Below are 14653 nucleotides of genomic sequence, written 5' to 3'. Positions count from 1 at the left end.
GTAAAACCACATGTCCTACTTTTTAAATGCGATGCACCCTCCCCTGGGAGTTTTCAAAGGCTATCTTTGGGGTGACTTATAGGTATTAAAAAGGAAGGGTTGAGTCTGGCAAAAGGTTTCTTTTGTTAGTTTGAAACTGCAGTTGCAGTGGCAGTTTTTAAAGTGGGTGGCACAATGAGTGCTGAAAGCCCACTGGTAGAATTTATTTCACAGGACCTGGTAAATGTTTTACCATCCACTAGAGACTTACAAGTACATTAAATGTGCTAATTAGCCTTTATTTTGTACAACATATTTAAGCTTTCATGGCAAATTTGCATATTGGGAATTGATGCTCTTTTTGGATCTACTTTTTAGCTGTCACACCCTATTTTTATTTGTCAAGTGTGCAGTGCAAAGTGAGAGTCTTCTTGGGCCTCAAATCAAGGGGCTTGTACTTCTTGCCTTTGTAAAATATTCGTAGGTTTTCCTTCCGTGTCTGGTTGATGACTATGAGGACTCTGCCAGTGGCATAGCAAGGGGGGATAGAGAGCATGGCATGAGTTTTGAGGGCGGCAGTGTCCCCCCTGCTCTTATCTGCGGCCGTAGCCGCAGGGGCCACCGTTGAAATTGCACCAGCACCCACGCTCTTCAGACAGCAAACTCAGGGGCCGCCATGGGCGGCCGCAGGTCCAGCTACGCCACTGACTCTGGCAATGTATTTTCAGACAACCACAATCTTGGACAGCTTACATGCAGCTCCATCAGTCACTTTGGCAACCAGGAGCTTTGACAATTCGACCTTGAGGTCATCGAGCTGCTTCAGAAGTTCATCTTTCTTCTTACCACACACATCACAGGCCTTGATGATTTTTGCCATATTTGCTGCCGCCAGCTGCCACCGGAAAAGTGTAGGCTTTTTTTTTTACTGTGTTTTAGAGAGGGAGCACAATAACTTTAACACTGGTTAGCAGTGGTAAATTGCACAGAGTCCTAAAGCCATTCAGCAAAGAGGATGGGCGAAGGCAAAAGTATTGGGACACTATCACCATAGGGAGGCAGGTCTAGCACAGCGCAACAGACAGTTTCTTGAAGATTTTCTGATACACAGCATCGCAGGTGCACTGTTGAGGTTTAATAGTTTAGAGCAACTGATTGCAGTGATGGCTCCTCCGTTATGGCGGAGGAGCATCATCCCACTGCTTTCAAGCCGAGCGAGAAGTAGAAACATAAAATGATAATAACTTTCAATTATTATCATTGTATGTTTATGCTGCTTTGCGGGCCTGTGGGTGGGCGGGGCTGCTCTGCTCTAGGAGCAGGGCAGGCGAGGAGTGGTTTGCCCACTCCTAAATGCACAATGACTGTTTGGTCGACCTTCTCGGGCAATCCAAACCAGTTATGCACACTTCCCATTCTCCATGCAGGCTGAATCACAGCCTGCATGGAGAACATGCTCAGGCCCCCATTCCCTGGTTGAGCTTCAAACCAGGACGCTCAAAACCAATCACAACGCTGCATTGCAGCGTTGTGATCAGTCAGGGGAGCCTGGGTGACTACCAATCTTAACACTGCATTGCAGCATTGTGATTAGTCAGTGGGGCCTGGCTGTGCCTCCTCTTCCTCAAGGAGAGCAGGAGCAGTGACACGGGACCCAGCAGCAAGATAAAGTAATATATATTTTTAATTATGAGCACCCTCCCGCAATAGCAACCTGACACAACCCCCACACTCACATCCCCCATGACTGCCCCACCACCCGCAAGCCATGCCGGTAACCCTGGGCAGAGCTCACGTAGTCGCGATACGCAGACTTCCACAAAGTGGTAAAAAACTCTGCGAGCTACGTGGAATTCCGCAAGCCCACGGAGTTGCTTCTTCTGCCCGTTCGCAATGCATTTTTCCTGTTCCGGAATGTGTATTGCGTGTTCAAGACACTGTTTGCGTGCTTGGGGGAAAATATTTCGCAAACTTGCCCATGCGGTCACCAATGAGTGCGGCCATCTTGTTTTTCCACTGGTCCCGCCCACTCACAATGCATATTTCCTGTTCTGGACTTCTTATTGAATGTCGGCACCCGGTCGCGATGTGTATTTCCTGTTCGGGAACGCGTTTTGCAGAAGGCGGCGCCCAAAAGGGGTACAGGCACCGGAATTATTTGGTGGCCGCACTGTTTTTTTTTGTGCAGCGCCGCCTACCCTTAACCCTTGCAGCAGGAGGCAGGCCTGGGTCCGGGTGCGGGCTCGTGGTGCGTCGCCATTAGTGGGAAAGTGTGCGCCGGGTAGTGTTTCACTGCTATGGGTTCCGGCGCACCCCTAACCAGCTTACGCACCGGTGGTCCGATATCCTGGCCTGGGAGCAGGACCTGATGGACCTACTAGGAGTTGAGGTGCCTTGGCCTGGTGAGTAGCTATTTAATATTGCTATTTTGTGTTCTTCTGCTCTGTGTTATAGATTGTGAATATCATTTTTTTCCGATTAGCAAGATTGCTACTGCTTACATTGCAGGTAAATTAGGTTTAAAAATCTTCTGTGATTGTTGTGCCACAGGTGCTCTGCACTACTAATCTTACTTGTTTGCAACTTTGCGCTCGCTTAGCATGATTATGTAAGAGTTTTTTTTAGAGAACTTAAGTTAGGTAGTGCTAGAGAGAGTCTAGTCCTTCGTTTGTCCTCCTGTCACTAAGAGATAGTGGTGGATTGATAGGTTTAGTTACTTATTAGTATGAGCAGGTCATTTTTCAGCAGTCTTTGTGACACATCCTCTGTTATGTCACATGCTGCTGAGTGCTGCTTACCCCAGTCCTTAGTAGAACCTTTTGTAGTGTGTTTAGTGTTTGTTAATAGGCTTAGCACTAACAGAACATCAGCAGCAACCAACCAACAAGTTGGTGTACGCAAACATGTATGCATGTGTCCTCCATCTATGCATTTTTGAGGACTAAAATAAATGGAAATGCAGACTTAGTGAACAATTGGCCCATCTGGAATAGGTGGGCTAGGTCAGGTGGTACTTAGGCTTAGTTAGTATTCTGGAATCAGAATGAAGCACTGGATTATTGATGATAAATAATAACTAGACGGTCCACAAATCCCCCGATACTACTAGTCGACCAGATTAGATAGGTCAATTTTATTGCAACTGTTGTTTCCATGAATGTTTTTGACCCTTTTTAAAAATATTGTATTTGTTTCACACCAATCATCAATGTTTGTCTCTTTCTTTCTTATATCTTTCATGGACAGCATCCAGGGGCAAGAAGACGGGGTCAGAGTCGGCGGGAGCAGCTGGAGAACACCAGGGACAGGACCAAGACTGCTCCTGTACTGAGGGCTCTGCTGCTGGCCCCAGTAAGTCTTCCTGTTGTCAATATTAATAATTATATTTCCCTAACCTTTACTGCACCTTATTTTTCCCGAACTATTGTTTCCGTTTCCTAATGCTATTTTTTACCAACTCTTCTTCGATCTAGACTATCTGTTTCTAAATTCTTGTTATCCCTGCCTCTAACTGCCTAGGCTATGACTCTCTGTACTACTACTATTAGTCTGTCTGTAGCTAAGCTTTCCCAGTTGGCCCCTCTTTATTTAAAAAGGTTTTATTAAAACTCAGATTCACCAATAGCTGTTGTCACTGAGTACAGTCCTTTGGGTTGGCCTCTTCTAGTCTTCTTAATCTAGAGAGGTTTTTTGACAATTCCCACCAACAAAATGCCCAACCAGATATTTTACTATTTTTGATAGGATAGGACATACTACTACTAGTCTACTCTACTCTAGTACATGATTTGTACTGGTGATGTATGTTGTATAGATTTGTATTAACTTTTTTTCAATCTTGCTAGTGACAAAGAATAACAGGGTGAGGTGTATATGGCATCTAAAAAATATGTAATGTTTTTACTACGTGTACTGACCACCATAGCATTATTGGCGGGAGTTGAGTAACTAATGGCCTCTTTTGTCTGACTTCCACTCAGCTGGGAAACTTTTATGGAGAAGACTAAGAGTCAGATCAGATGACATTGATGGAGGGGTTGAACGAAAAGAGAAAGAAGAGTGGAAGGACGGGGTGAGACGTCATATTTATGATTATGACTGGCAGAGAAGGATACGCGGGATGCATGCATAGGTGGCTGAAAAGAATCAGATGCATGGGTGAAAGAAAAGATGCCTGCCTGGGTGGGTGAAACTGTATGGGTGGATAGCAAGAATCCTCTGGGGTATTTCATGGGTCAAACTCAAAGCCAAGGCAAGCATGGAAGGAAGGATGCATGGGTGGTGGTTTAAAATAAAAGAATACATGTTTATTGTTGGTCAAACAAACTAAGGTTTGTTAAGAGATTAAGAGGAATGATAGCCATGAATAGATGGATGCCTGGATGGTATTCATCATAGATAGCATAGGTGGAGACTGTGATTCGATGAAGAATCTTACTTTGAAAAGAATGTAAAAGAAACGGCGCTAGAGTAGCAAAGCCAAGGAGAATAGAAGTTGTGTTTTCAGAATACACCCTTGACTCACAGTAGTTTGCAAGCACAGCATATATATTATGTATGTATGTTGTTATCAAGCACCACCCTTCGACTCCGAGGCCCTCTCCCTACCTATGTTAATGTATTTTTGACTGTGTCAACCTGCCATAGGTGGCCTAGCTATCGGCTGCATGGTTACAAAATCAAAACAATGTACCATTTGTTGTCCCATATATAAACAATGATGATTTGGATCAGATATCATCTGCCTTTTTGTAGTAGTCAGGGCAGGGTGAAAGTGAAATTCAGCAGTTGCCCTTGATGATCATGCAACAGAGTATGGCCAGTGCCTCCTGTAATAGAAAAATACGATGATTGTGTAGTCAGTTTCCCCACCTGCAGGCAGTAGTAAATAAAACTAATGTGAGTCTGCATCACAAGTATGTTTGCCTTGGGCGCAAGCTGTCTGAGTTGGCAGGCCGGCTACAACACAGTTACATAATTTTGCCAAACAAGAGAGAAGAAGAAGACTGATGTACTGTGTACCCAAGTCCATAGTCCTAGTATAATGCCTGAAACTCCCATAAATGTTAGAGGCAGAGGAAGTGGGAGGATAGATACATACCACAAATGTCATGTACTGTGCTTTCTAGTTCTACTGTGCCACTCTGTGTCAAAATAATTTGTACTACTGTTTTGCTAAGAATATATTGTTAGTTTGTTACAATACACTTTTTTCTCCTTGATATATTTACTCCTTCCCAACCCAAATTAAACCCGGACAGGAAGAAGTTGGCAGCCATGGCCTGGCGCCGGAAGCTTGAGGCCATTCGAAAAGAGTATTGCAGCTGGTGGATCTGGCGGAGGAGGAGGAGGTGGCAGCAGCTGCAACCTTCTCCAATGCCCCGGGCCCCAGTCAGGCCCCCCCTTTGCCTCGAGTGGTACGGTGCCGCGGTCTGGCAGCCGCCCGCCACCACACTCCAAGGCAGCACTGCTGCCCCCCCCCCGAGGATACAATTGCAAGAAATTCCAGCACTGCATGCTCCTCCAAAATTCCCGCCTAGAGGAGCCGATAAAGGTCCTGGAGACTAGCCCGCCAATAGAGACCCTGTTGGATTGCGCCTTTTTTATTCCTTTTTTTGGTGGGTGGGAATTGGGCATTGGGGTGTATGGACAATTGGCTAGACTTTTCGTTTTGGACATTGATTGGGTTTAGGGAGAAAGGTGGGTTAGGTGTTTTATTTTTGTTAGGGGATTAAATTATATTTATACTTTACATACAATGCTAATGTTTTGTGGGGGTTACTGTTTTACATCACACTGTTTCCTTACCTGCTGCAGGGCCACAGCCAGCATTTGATTTAAATAATCTGCTTATTTTGTAAGACACAAACAGATAGATGAGGTACCTCTCACTCAGTGACTTCTCCTACTAGTACTGTCAGTCTCTCCTCCTAGTCTATGCATTCACACTGGACTCAAGGGGTGTGTGAAATGTTTTCCATTATTAATTATGCCTCCCCCAAACTTCTTCTCCTACCTGTAATTGATGTTTAACTTAAGCACAGCGATGTCTGCATGGTGTTGATGGTATGGGTTCTCAACATGCCATGGTTTTAGTGGTAGTACTAGTAGAAACTGGCAGTAGTATTTGCAAAAAAAGAAAATGAGACAGCCAGTCGCCTGAGAAAGACTCTGGGAGGAGTAGTAGATTGAAGTACAGTACACAAGAAGACTGCCAAACAATAATAATAATGCTTATTAGCAATGCTAAAGTAAAATAAAACATAATGCTGGTGGAGATAGCCTAGTACAACAAGTTATAGACTGTAGTTGTGTTGATTCACTTAACATAAGCGTAACCTTTAGAGCTGTGTAGGAGGATGACAAATCCAATCAATGCCGGCAAATAATGATGATGGATTTGGTTCCTTTGGAAAAAAACTTTGACTTGCAAATATACTGAGCCTGGGTGGGCAAGCAGAAGAAGATCCTTGTCATGCCTTGAAATTGAATTAGTGTTGCTTTCACTACATCCGCCCCAGCAAACGTGTGATCAATAATTGGAGTACAGTTAAACTAGGCACACCTCAATATAAATCACACAGCCTGGGGGAAGAGGGTTAGGGTTTGATGAATTGTTGGGAAGGGGGTGTTTAGGGAAAGGTTTGACAAAGAAAAACCCTACGCACGGACGAACAACAAAACACAATCTTGGCAGACGACCATCATATCCATAAATCTGTCAAGGGAGAAAAAAGAAATGCATGCATGATGATGATGACTTGATGGTTAATGATAAGTAGTACTTACTAACTGGACTAGTAGACAGTACAGGGCATCAGTATATGATTCATTAGTATGCAATTTGCCTTGCCTGTCTCTCCTCAGAGAGACCCAAATTACATACAATTTTACTTCTGTTGTACCAGGGTTACTTTTTAAAGCTAGCAAAGAAAATGAAGAAATTAGCTGTAGGGATCAATTATAATCAGAGAGCAAACACAAACACACACAGTAATAATGATTAAAGAGAAAAAATGAATCAAATTATTTAAAAGATGTATGTTGATACTAAAGTGTTACTGTATGTTATCCTTGTCAAATTGGGGAGTAGCATCTTGGCATTCCTCTTGGTCCTCCTGTCCATGCTGTGTCCGTCAATCTTCGGTGCCACTGCCTGCCTGGCGGATGTGGATTCATAGGTGGGTGTGAGTTGTTTTTCCCAGTATAGCACAGGGTAAAGGCCGGCCTGGGAGTGTAGATGGAAAAACAAAAGGGATATTTAAAAATCAAGTAGAAAACCCCCCCCAGAAATGATAGAGGAGTGCAAACACTTTCAGAGCGGCAAGGCTAAATCATGTCTACTCTGCTGTCTGTTTCCAGCCTTTACCTACAACAGCAACAGGGCAGAATAGGCCCACGGCACCCATCCAACCTCCGCTTAGCTTAGATTTTGACTGAGCCAGACAGAGAACGCATGTCATATATATACAGCAACATAGCATTTACCAAAGAAGGTAACTAAATCAATGGCATGCTCAGCTGTCAGTCATACACTCGTGACTCGACTCCACCACTACACAGACATGTAGGTCTGCTGTGGTTGTTTTTGTCTTGTTCACCTTTTATGCCACTCGTGAAACACCCTGAGTTATGCCATCAATCATCTCCGATCCTGCTGATCGACTGCGAAGATATTATGTCACTGTGGTCATCATCATGGTGTTGTCCAACTCAGTGTGCAGTGTACAGAGTGAGTCCACATTCCATATTCTAAATGCAATGGCTCGGCCTGCAGTAGAAGTACAATTTTGTTACTAAACAACCAGAAGGGAAACATTGACTTGAGTTACTTTTAGTGTGTAGATTACATAATAGTACACAATTAATTCACTTCATGCACAACAAACAACAACAACACAAACACCAATCACTCAGTCAGCATCCAATGCATGCCATCATTCATTACCTATTCCTTCTCATCTTAAGTTAAGGGGCAGTCTCTCTCGGCTCGGAAAGGAGGATAGCCATAGTAGTCATCATGTTCCATTTCTTTTGGAGGGACTCAACGAGGCAACATTTTCTTGTACTATTATTCTACATCCAATCATCATCTGGCTTGAGGGAAATGGATTTATGGTGAGTCAGGAGGATGGAGGAGCAGGACTTGGAGGAGTGGACTTCAGTTAAATGCAGACAGCTGCAACTCCAATATGGAAATAAAAAGACTAGAAGACGGTGGTGATGGATTTGTTGTGATTTGAAGTTTTGAACCAGAAAGACAGACCCACACAAATAATAGTAAATGAGGAAGGAAGAAAGTAAGAAGTTCAAGCCTAGGTGTCAGGGAAGTATAGCTTGTCCTTAAACTCTGGGGGTTCACCAGAAGTAGGTAATCATCTAACATACTACTTCTGTCACCTAAGTCGCTGTCCTCATCTTCCTGCGTTGATTCATGTATTGTGTAATTCGGTGGTATAAAGTGCTGGTTCATTTTGATCATGGTTAACCTCTCCACGTTTTTAGGTGAGAGCCTGGTCCTTTTCACAGTTACAATGGCACCAGTAGCACCGAAAACACGTTCAGAAGAGACACTTGTGACAGGGCAAGCCAGATAGTTTATTGCCAGCCTGTTGAGCACTGGCCATTGGCCCCTTTTCCCATACCAATACTGCAATGGGTTTTGATAAATGTAGACCTCTGTTGGGTCATCCAGATAGGCCTGGACCATCCGCTCAAGGTTCAGGGGTGCTCCACTTTGCTTGGCCTCTTTTGTCTTTGCATCAGCACTGGACCTAGCAAGCCCTTGCTGTAAATACCAATCCTGCGCCAATTTTGCTGGGGCTGATGATCCGGTTCTTGCTGTTGTCGATAGTGTTGGTGACCGCTCTGAGCCATACGCACTGCCCTCAGGCTCTGAAGTTGAACTTGACGCTGGATGCCCTGCTGCAGTACTTGTGGGTTTGCGTAGCGGGCCTTTAATTAACAGTCATTAATTTTCCAAGTCACTGGCTGCCTCAGCTATCCAAGTTTTGTACTGGGCATCATGCACTTCTGAAAAGGGAATTACTGTCTTATTGTTCTGTGCTTATTTGAACCGTGGATCCAGAATTGTGGCACAAATGTAATGTTTTTCTGAAACAATGCAAGTTTGTACCCTTGTATTTTCAGCTAAGCGACGGGATGACCTCTCCACCAACTCATATGCTTCATTTTTTTCCTCCACACCTGTGTACGCTTGACACACCTCCTTCAGCTTCTGCTCTAGCATGTGCAACAATGGGATAGCTTGGCCCATAGAACAGTCCCCCTTGCTGATTTCACGTGTGAAGAGCTCGAAAGGAAGAAGCATCTCTGTCAGACTTTTAACTAGGCCCATTGGTCCATCTGTAGGGTCATACCTTTCACAGTCGCATCCCTTATTCTTTGCATAACATACTCATTGATTGGTCTGTACTGATCAAACAGATGATCAAGCATGTAATAAGTTGAGTTCCAACTTGTTGGTACCTCCTGGATGAGTGCTTTGACTGGCATTCTATGCTCACGTTTAATGATCCTCAGCTGCTTCCGGGCTTTAAAAGAATGGCTGAAATGTGTCCATATTCTTCTGTAGGTGGTCAGTAAGTTGCTGACTCTGGCTTCTTTTTTCAGAAAGTCTTGAATAATGATGTTAATGCAGTGCGCCAAACACAGGACCCTGAAATAGGCACTATCCTCCATGTCCTTAACTATATTACTGCCATTATCCCTGGCAACAAAACCATTGTAAAGCCCTCTTGGGTGCAGCCCTTCAAAGACCTTGCAGGTAAACTCTTCCAAAATGTTTGCAGCAGTATGAGATTTCTCCATGGTGGACATGGCTACAGTTGCATGTTTCCGAGTAGCATTAAAAATCTCAGCAGTGTCAACAGCACCTGCTTCAGATATATTTTCTCTAACCCCGCCACAAAAGAGATCCAGTATGCAGTGATGCACATGTAATCAGTGGCTTCGCAAGTGGTCCACATGTTTCTTGTCAGGTGGATATTGTGAACAGCACTCTGCTGCAAAGCTTGTCCAAGCAATTCCAGCACATCGTGATGTAGTGCTGGAACAGCAACTCTGGCAAAATAGGACCGGCTGGAAAGCTTCCATTTTGGGCATATGGATGTCACAAATTCAAGGAAACCCACCCCTTTCACAAAAGAAAAAGGGAGAAAGTCCAGCGCAAAAATTTTAGCCAGCTTCGCATTGTACAAACGTGCCGTTGGGTGGTTGCATTCGTACTGTCCCTTCGTCGTAAGCATGCTGACAATGGTAAGCTAGATTATTTTCATTTGTGGTGCAGCTGATGCAGGTGACTTCCAGTTAGGCTCAGCAATGCACTTTTTTTTCATTGCATTGCTCTGTTCGCTTGGTGTCTCAGGCACTCTTACTACGGTGCCACTGAGATGTTGCTAAGGATGTGGGTGGTACCACTACACTGCTGGGGACAGGGCTACTTTGTGTACCAAAGAAAATGTCTCCCTCTTGTTCACCTTCCACCGCGATCTTCTTCTACTTCTTCCTCGACACCAACAGCAATGGGTGCCGTTTAACTTAGGCCTTTAAGGTGTTCCTCCCACTGGATCAAGTGGTGTTTTTTCAGATGGGTTGTTTGGCCTCCGGTACCATAGTTTGTACCAAGCTTACCCCGACTGACACTATGTCGAAAAACTGAGCATATAGCAATATTCTCCTTCTTACTGCTAACTGCAAAGAAGTTCCAAACTGGGGTGGTGTACTTTCATGCGCTGCTGGAGGTGCCACTTGCAATACCGGGTGAGCTGGAGGGTGTGCCTGGAATTTGACTCTGTGCAGTACCACTACTACCTACTGAGGTGGTGGATGTGCTGGATGTAGGTCCCTGCCGGGCTTTTGCAAATGCAAATATGGAAGGCGGAGGTGGTGTTGGTGTTAGCTGTCTTGGTGGTATCCGTGCCACATCCCTCACAGCAATTTCGGATAGGCTAAAAGTGTCGATCTCCATCTCCACTGGGCTGTGAGTGATGTTCATGATGAATGGGTTGTCATCATCACCTCTCTTCTACAGCTACCTCCATAACTCTAAGGCTTTCTGGAATCTTCATTTTCCCTAGCCTTGTCTTGTGGCGTGCCTCACTCTCAGACTGAGCTGGTGACTTCCAAGTGGCATCTAGATCATCAGAAGGGGGGCTTGAAGAAGAAGATGATGGACTAACCCTCCTTTTCCTTGCTGGGGATCTGGAAGACAATGGATCTTCTGAAAGAGTGGCTTGCTCTTCTTCGCCAGCAGTAAGCTCGATTTCCTGAACTGCCCCTACTTCGGGAGGAACAACTACTATTGTGGGCTGATGTTGCAGGTCTTGTTGCGGCTGTTGTTCTGGCTGTTGTTGCCCACTTATCTGCTGAGTTTCTGACTGCATTGATTGGGTACTACTTTGCGATAATGACATTTCAACATCACTGCTCGTTAGCGTTTGCGCAAGGAGACTGGCTACCTCTACAATACTCATGGGCTTGGGCCTAGATTGGTGGGGTAGGCCTGCTGATGCAGAGGTGATGCTCCCAGCTTGGTCCCCGGACATCGCTGATGCAGGTGTAAGTTTTTTGTTTCCCAAAAAACATCTTGGCCGGCACACCAGTCTTGGTAAGTGACACTTACTTCTTCTGTTCCTTCTTCTCACTGGCAACTTTCTTGGTCCTGGAGGACATAGGAACGTTCATTGGGGCTATGTTCTTCCTTCTGATGTCAGCAGGACGCAGGTGCACAAGTTGCAGAGATGTTTGTGGTTACACGTGACGTGGTGCACAGCAGATCTTCTGTCTGGCAGTACAACGGGTGATGACACCACCTCCTTTTCTGTCTTTTTGTGCACCTACAAGCAAAGAAGCTAGGAGAAGAACATCAGTGAAATGTTGTATTTGTTGTTGTGGTTCAATAACTACTAGTACAAACAAACAAATATAATATTTAACTTAGTGTGTGGTGATCACACTTGTAAGTGTTATATTTTTACATTTTATTAACTCAGTTTAAGTTATATAAAAAAACATAACTGTGTAGCCATTTGTGAGACTTTGACAAGAAGGGCTTTCACGGTATACTGTGTACACTCAAGAAGGATAGGAAAGAAGAAGAACACAAACAAAAATACAAATGTAATGGAAGAAGAACCTGTTTGGCATTAATTTGCTCATCACATCATTCAGGGGGCTGCATCTGGCAAAGGGGATGGAAGCAGTAGGCCAAGAGGAACAAAGGAAAGACATGCAGGCCTATATGGCAAAAGCAACACACTAATAAACTACCACCACAAAATGGCCACCAGCCACATGGTCACTCACAGTCATAACAAGCAGGAGGCCTGGAAAACAATGAACTCCAGCAGGGCTATATGGCCAGACAAAGGAGGCATGCTAAACAACACAGCTATAATGCAAAAATGAAAATCCATAGGGCTAATGCCAATGCCATTCATGCCATAAATGATGTTTAAATTCAACAGACACCACAGAAACAGTTGTTTCATTCCATGCACCCATGACTAGTTCTGGGCATACTAGATGAAAGGCCTATTGGCAGACTAGGCCACAAGCTTGCAGGCCTATGGCAAAAGCACACTGCCTGGCTTCAAAATGGCCACCAGCCACATGGCCAAGCCCACAACAACAAGAAAGAGAAGACAGACAATGCAGGCCTATGGCAAAAGCACACTCTCTGGCTTCAAAATGGCCACCAGCCAAATGGCCAAGCCCACAACAACAAGAAGCCTAGGCCAAAGGTACCAAGGAAAGACATACAGGCCTATATGGCAAAAGCAGCACACTACTACACTACCACCACAAAATGGCCACCAGCCACATGGTCACTCACAGTCACAACAAGCAGGAGGCCTGGAAAACAATGAACTCAAGCAGGCCTAATGGCTAGACAAAGGAGACATTCTAAACAATACAGCTTTAATGCAAAAACGAAAATCCATAGGGCTAAACAAGGTGCGCAAGTTATACAACAACCACAAAACACACACACAACAAAGGCATTTATTTAACACACACCAAAAAAGTGAAATACACCACAAATACACATTTTGCAATTCAATCCAATGCCATCCATGCCCAAAATGATGTTTAAATTCAACAGACACCACAGAAACAGTTGTTTCATGCACCCATGACTAGCTCTGGGCCTTCTGGCTACCCACAATATATTTTTTTAAATGATGAAAAGTACAAACATTGTAGTTGCAGCAACTGCAATGCCCCAATCAAACGAACATCCCCAACTTATTTGTAAAGTCTCAAATCCAAAAGTCCTCAACCTCAGAAGTCCTCAAATCCAACGAGATATGATTCAGCAGACACATAGGGTAATCCTTCCAGCTCCAATTCCAAATGAAAGTGAACAGGAAATGGACAAAGCACTGAGAGGAGCCTGCTGGTCAGGAACAGGAAGTTGGAGAATCTGGGGCACTTCCTTCCTCGTAAAAAAAAAGTAAAAAAAGAAAAAGGACTCCTTGCACATAAAAGTACAGCCAAATGTCAATCTGAGTACTTTTTTTCATCCAGATTATCATTCGAGAAGGTTTTATGCTGCTCGAGAGATATTTTTCTCCAGATTGTAAATTTTGCATGTTCGGCATCGCGAGCTTCACCGAACTTCCACTGGATGCCCGAATGACGTGTACGCGATTGCACACTCTTGCGTGATCATGCAGCCAGCTACCAAAACCTGGTGGCGCACACAAACGGATACAACAACTGGTTGGCAAACGCAGGATCCCGGTAATTCACTAACACATGCCTGAAAATGCATTTTTTAAAGCATGAACAAGGTAAAAACTCCGCTCCACCGTGGATCGGGGAGTTTTTGGTAACTCAAAGATCCGCAAACTCTGTGAGCAGAGCAGATTTTACTGCCCAGGCTTACATGCCGGCCACCAATGTCCGTTTGATTTACGAGCCAGATGTTGTCAGGGAATGTGAACAAGATAGCATTGTAACAGAGTGACATAGCCAGAGCCTTAGCTCAGATGACGACTTGCTTTGAACACATTTTATCTTCTAAATTTTTTTTAACTGCAATTTCTATTAATTGTGATTGCTTTACATTTAAACGTGAGATTGACTTTGTCTCTTTTCTTACTTTTCATTTACTTTATTGAATTTATTTTTCCACTTTGTACATGTGAATGAAACATAAAGGAGGAGGTAAAAATTTGAAGAAAATAAATATACAATTATAGATGAAATTTCACACTCTCAGAGTAGAGCATATGACAGACTGTCAGGCCTTTAAATCTCACAAGGCTAAGTTTCAAAGCCAAACTATTGATTCTCATTTCCCATCATTTATTAAAAGTTACATTTCACAATTGCTTGCCCAGCTGAACACATGTTATTATTTTGTAAGCTCTGGTGCATTCTGAATTGATTGGCGATTCTACATCTGTACTTCCAGGCCCCTTTGAGATTCTTTCAGTGTTCTGGTAAGTGACCATTTAGCTCCCTACTAGATCCATGTCGAACTCATGTCAGCATACCTTGATTTGTTCAACCAATAGCATATAGCACTGTGGGACACGTAGTCCTGTTTTGTGGTCCTGGACTTGAAAATCAGGCATGCAAAGCAATACCACCTATAAAGACAGTTCTAGGGAAAAGGTGTCAAGCATGACATTGGGAAGCTTGG

The 14653-nt window shown here is 44.1% G+C and overlaps 1 pseudogene; it reads right to left on the bottom strand.

The window, feature by feature from the left end:
- Positions 1 to 295: 295 nt before the first annotated feature.
- On the bottom strand, positions 296 to 859 carry LOC144819972 (large ribosomal subunit protein uL29-like; annotated as a pseudogene).
- Positions 860 to 14653: the final 13794 nt, after the last annotated feature.

Source organism: Lissotriton helveticus, chromosome 2_1 (assembly GCF_964261635.1).
Source record: "Lissotriton helveticus chromosome 2_1, aLisHel1.1, whole genome shotgun sequence".
Taxonomy (NCBI): Eukaryota; Metazoa; Chordata; class Amphibia; order Caudata; family Salamandridae; genus Lissotriton; species Lissotriton helveticus.
The sequence above is the reverse complement of the archived record's forward strand: the minus strand, read 5'-3'. Positions and strand labels throughout refer to the sequence as shown.